The 5847-nt window shown below is 43.4% G+C and overlaps 1 pseudogene; it reads right to left on the bottom strand.

The window, feature by feature from the left end:
* Positions 1 to 694: 694 nt before the first annotated feature.
* Positions 695 to 2502, bottom strand: LOC110583585 (annotated as a pseudogene).
* Between the last annotated feature and the right edge of the window lie 3345 nt (positions 2503 to 5847).

Genomic DNA, 5847 nt, shown 5'->3' with positions numbered 1-5847 from the left:
ATCTATCTATCTATCTATCTATCTATCTATCTATCTATCTATCTATCATGTATTTGCATTCCTAGTAAGTCCTAGACTCTCAGTTAGGTACCTTATATGCATAGATGGCATCTTCCCATCACCTCCAGGAAGTACGATTTTTATTTCTGTTTTACAGATCAGGAAATTGAGGCTCAGAGTTGGTAAATATGTTTCCCAGCTATGCAACTAGTAAAGGTGAAGCAGGGTTTTCAATCTAGATCTTTCTAACTTCAAAGCCTATGTTCTCTTTATTGCTCTTTATTGCTTTCTTTTATAGGAAAAACAGATGCTAAGAAAGTAACTAATACTCTTCAGACAAATCAACAACTAGTGGGTCCTGGTCACCAGTTCCAGTGTGAGTGTGTGTGTGTGTTGGGGGGGGGTCTCCTTCATACCAACAAGCAATTCTGGGACGCCACCTGCTCAGTGCCCTGCAATTCAATTCAATTCTAACACTATCTACCTGGATATAGTCTCAGGTCCCAGAGGTTAAGGGCTCAGTCCTACAAGACCATCCACACCCTCCTCAATTCAAAAGCCAACTGCAAGTCCCGGTTGTCTTCTGGGCTTCTGACTGATTGGCTATAGATTGAAAGTTCCAACAACCCTCCCTGGGTTTAACTAATTACTTAGAGTGGCTCACAGAACTCACAGAAACATTTTATTTACTAGTTTACCTGTTTATTATGAAAGAGTATAACTCAGGAACAGACAGATGCAAGAGATGCATGGGGTGAAGTATGGAGAAAGGGCACGGAATTCCATACCCACACCGAGTATAGGATATGCTGGAGACTTTGGTCTGGTCTGGCATTGAATGACTGTCAAGGCATACATAGTGCCAATGTGGCCTGTTAGGACCCACACCTGTTACTTAGACTTGATGTCTCACGTGTGAATGAGGTTCTCCTAGGTGCCAGTGACAATGTGGCCATTCATTGTGCCAATATAGTAGATGCTGCTGGTGATGTCTACAGACGTGGGTGCAGTTGAGGGTTCAGATGTCCCAGATCTTGATTATTTGGTTAGGAGCCACTGTGCATGTAGCTCTCACCAGGGCCTGCACCCAGTGGTTGAGGCCCACGAGCTCCTTCTTTAACTTCAGCTCAGTGCCCATGATGTCCCAGACCTGGATGTCCTTCAGGGAGCTGTTAAAGAGCATGCTGTATGAGGAGACCAGTGTGTATACCAATTGTCTGGGCCTGGGTCATGTTCACCCTCTGCAGGTTCTGGATATTCCACATGATGTACAGTCTTCTGAGCTACTGTCAAGCTTGTGCCCCTGAAGGCAGAGCATCAGCACAATGCTGTCATGATCCTCTCCAGCATCTTCTGACACTTACAGGTGATACAAGTGTCCCACATGTCACCCATGGAGTAGATGCAGAGACACCACACAGGGCCCTTTGGCCCATGCAGTTTCCTTTGCACTTGAAGATCTGCTGAAAGTCACATGATCCTAGGATGCCTGTGTTCAGCATGTATTGATGTAGGACATCTTGTCTTTCAACATGGACACATCCCTCTAGAACTCCATAAGGTCCTCTCTGAGCTCCCTGGTTTTAATCTAGAACATCAAACTTGAGCTTAGGCTCTTCTCCAGCTGGTCAGTCTTCTCTGAGAGCTTGCCAAGCATGAGGTGCAGAAAACAATCTCCTGGTCTTTCTGGGTCAGCACCACATGTATTTTGTGGAAGCTGTCAGCCTTTTGATGCAGGAACTCCTTCAGGTCCATCTCAAACATATCCTGGTTTCCCATGAACAAGCACCTTAAAGTGGGGATACTTGATGTGCTTGTACTCCTTGAGGGGTCCTCCAGGTTCATCTTGAGGAGGGGCTGGCTGCTAGGGTGGTTGGAGCCTGCAGTCACAGCAGCCCTTGGGGTCTGAGGCACTGAGCTTGATGGTGAAGGGGCCCCCACAGGGCATCTACCTCAAAGATGATGGGCTTCCTGCCAGCCACCACTGGACAGCTGTGCCTGCAGTGAATGAAGAGTTCCCGGATTTACACTCCACTGCGATTTTGTTCACTACCACCGTCAGCTTGGTGTGTTCATGGGACACTTCTCTGACTTTAAGATGCATCTTCAATAAAACATGGGCCTCCACGTGCTGATCACAGGGTCCTTGAAAATACTGTAGCAGAGCTGGCAACAGCTTCACTGAGGGCTGCTCAGCAGACCCTAGAGGCTCCAGCCCCTCCCTATACTCTGGCAGCAAGAATGTGGAGTGCAGACACAGGCTGGACTCAGAGGGCAGGCAGGTGCCAGAGACAGCACAGTAGAGCTTAGATTCGGAGTGCAGGGTGGTAATGGGGACATGCCTACTTCCTCATCCCGAGGGAAGTAGATGAGGGTGCTGGAGGAGGGGGGCACCCTGTGGTGCTGTTTGTGCATGCTGGTCCTACTGGCTTTTGCAATGGTAGTGACAGCTGAAAAGGCAGGCCCCAAAGTCTTTTCCATCCTGGTCCCTATGGTGAGATCTGGGGTGGATGACTTCATAGGCTCCCCCAAGCAGTTGTAGCAGGTGCCTTTGTCCGACCTCACGCTCATGAGAGGTATCCTGGACATTTATGTAATGTTCCCTACCTGTGGCCACCGGGAAGTAGCAACACCACCCTCCAGCTTCATCGGGCCCCCTTGGCTGCCTCTCTAGAAAGGGACCTGCATGCATTTTAATATACAGCATTTTCAAAATAATTATTAGCCACATCTACTAAGAGAATCAACGAGGTAAGTTTGGTATCATCAAGTTATGTATATTCCCTTCTATATAAGGTCATGATAAATGTTGCACAATGTAAGAGCACAGGGACTTTCACCAGGGACTTGAATTTTATAGATACTAAACTCAGTTTAAATGACAGTATTGAAAGATCTTTGAGGTCTGAATTTCTCCAGTGCTCACTGCCTGAATATTGAGACACACAGCAAGAAAGAGTGAATAGTCAGCGGGGTCAAGGGCTGCAAAGAGAATGAAGAAGATGAGCACTGAGGAAACACTGTTGGATCTATAATAGGGAGGAATCCATGACCTTTGGGAGAGCATTTTCAGTAGTGTAGTGGAGAAGGGAGTTGGCTTGCAGTGCATTACAGAGTAATTGGGTAGTAGAAAAGAGACAGTGAGTGAGACTTCTCTTTATGTAGTGTAGCAGTGAAAGATGAGAGGGAATGAGTTTGACAAGCTAGCTGGGCCAAAGTACCTTTTTTTCCTAAAGAACTGTTTATTAGGCAGAGCAGGAGGCATGGGTGAGATGTGCATCTGTAGCAGAGTTCTGGGGGTGGAGAAATACAGAGAGAGAGAGAGAGAGAGAGAGAAAGAGAGAGGGAGACAGAGAGAGACTAGCACAAGATTCCCATGAGCAGATGCTTTGTCTGTCTAATAAGCACTTATCCTTAAAGGAAGTTTCCAAAATTGCCTCATTTTTGTAGGACTCAAAAGCGTTTTAGAGCATGAAACACAGACATTTGCCCTGGAGGGGCTTGCCATTTAAAAGTGATACAGTGTACACAGAGACAATGAAATGAGGGTATCAGTTAAGCACCTTTCAAAAGATGTTAGTCAATATACTCTAACCATAATAAAAAATATTGATGACTTTAATTTATTCACATATTATCTACATTAGGTAAGTATTTTTATTTTTGTACATGAGGAAACTAAAGCTTACGCAGGCTACAGGCTAAGGAAGTTTTTGTTTTTGTTTTTGTTTTTTTTAAGATTTTATTTATTTATTTGAGAGAGAGAGAGAGAGAGAGAGAGAGAGAGCATGAGTGGGGGAGGGGAAAGGGATGGGGAAGGGCAGAGGGAGAGGGAGAAGCAGACTCCCCGCTGAGCAGGGAGCCTGATGTAGGGCTCCATCCATCCAAGGACCCTGGGATCACGACCGGAGCTGAAGCCAGACGCTTAACTGACTGAGCCACCCAGGCGCCCCCAGGCTAAGGAAGTTCTTAATGTCTCATGGTTAATCAATGATTTAGTCCATACCTAGTAACTGCCATTAAAAATATTGAGTGAAGCTTGTGATTTCAAAACTCAAATGAGAATTCAACAATGTCTCTATCTTACTTTAGGTAAGATAATGTCTGCATCTTACTTACTTACTTTAAAATATTCTGACATAGGCACACATGTGTGCACATGTGTATGTGTGTGTGTGTGCATGTGTGCCTGTGTGACTCTGAGCTATTCTTTAGGTCTGACCAATTGCCTGGTTGTAACGCATACTCTAGGAGAAGGGAGGGGATAACCAACATTTAATAAAAGAGGGTAGAATCCAAGGATAGCTATTATAATCTTCAATAATCTAATTCCAATTAACACCAGATTTTAAAATATTAGCATAATGAAGGATAGAGATGGGTATTCATTGGTGAAATTAGTGGCTTGTTAATTAGATAATGGATGTTGGAAATAGGCATTCATTAGTGATATTAGTGATAGCTGAAGTCTGTGAATTGACTAAAATATTCTAGAAACACTCCCTGCCTTGCCATGAGTCTAGTAAGTCATCCTTCATTGTTAGAAAGAAGTTGGAAGCTTGATCCTCGACAGTTCCGTGTCCAGTCATCGGTTTGGAGGGTTCTGGTTGACTGCTAATCACCATAAGGCTCACTGAATTCTGCCTTTAGAATGTTCTCACATCTGTCCCCAAGAGATTTCACTGGGCTTACAGAACAGGCTATATGACCTATTTGAAGGTTGTTTATTATTATTTAATATTATATTTATTTCTTTGACAGAGAGAGAGAGGGAGAAAGCATGAGCCAGGGTGAGGCAGAAGCAGACTCCTTGCTGAGCAGGGGGCTCGATGCAGGGCTCAATCCCAGGACCATGGGATCATGACCTGAGCAGAAGGCAGACACCCAACCAACTGAGCCACCTAGGCACCCCTGAAGGTCTGCTTATTAATAAATGTTAATTTAATTATGGTCTATATGTATGAACAATTTTTGTCTGATTTTTTACTAAAACCTGGTAATAAGGTTGTATGGAAGTAGTAAACTCATCTACTCTCAATTCCTGGTGTTCACTGTTACCTACTAAAATTAACCTATTTGTGTTTAACCAAATTGGCTTAGGTTAGTTAGACATTTATTTCTGTGAATTTCCTCTATAACTTCCCTTCCAACTTTTAGAAAAACTATTCTTCACCTTCTTAATATGTCTACCCTGATGACCTCATCCCCAGCCTCTACCTGTCTGCTCTCTAGTTTCACTGAGAATATAGATATAGTCAGATAGACAGTTCTTCTGTTCCCCTTATCTTCCATCATTAAATCCTCCAACCTGCCTGTATCTGCCCTTACTTTTTGCCTTTCTTCTATGACAAGGAAGAGAGTATAGCTTCACTTGTGAAAGGTGAGTCTTTCCACTTAAGCTTAGTATCCTGTCTTGCTTTGCTGCTTAAGGACTTCATTTCTGTGTTTACCCACTCTCTCGAACCAATTTCTCCCTTTCTGTTGGATTACTCACACTAGCATACAAAATGCTCTAGCACCTTCAACCTTAGACAAAAACAAACAAAACTTATCTTGATCCTTTTAAGCAATCATTCTATTTCTCTGTCCCAACACAGTAAAACTACTCAAATTGTCTTTACTTTCACTTCTTCACTTTTTATTCTTTTAAAGTTATGAAATAATTCAAACACAGAGAAAAGTGAGGGAATAATACAACACACACCTATGAACACACACAGCTACTGTCCAGCTTCATAAACTTTTAATGTTTTTCTATATTTGCTTTACCTTTTTAAGAGAACTGTTATAGATATAATTGAAGCCCTTCTGAAATGCATTCTCTCCCATTCCCAATGGTAACCATTA

Source organism: Neomonachus schauinslandi, chromosome 8 (assembly GCF_002201575.2).
Source record: "Neomonachus schauinslandi chromosome 8, ASM220157v2, whole genome shotgun sequence".
In the NCBI taxonomy this organism is placed as follows: Eukaryota; Metazoa; Chordata; class Mammalia; order Carnivora; family Phocidae; genus Neomonachus; species Neomonachus schauinslandi.
The sequence above is the reverse complement of the archived record's forward strand: the minus strand, read 5'-3'. Positions and strand labels throughout refer to the sequence as shown.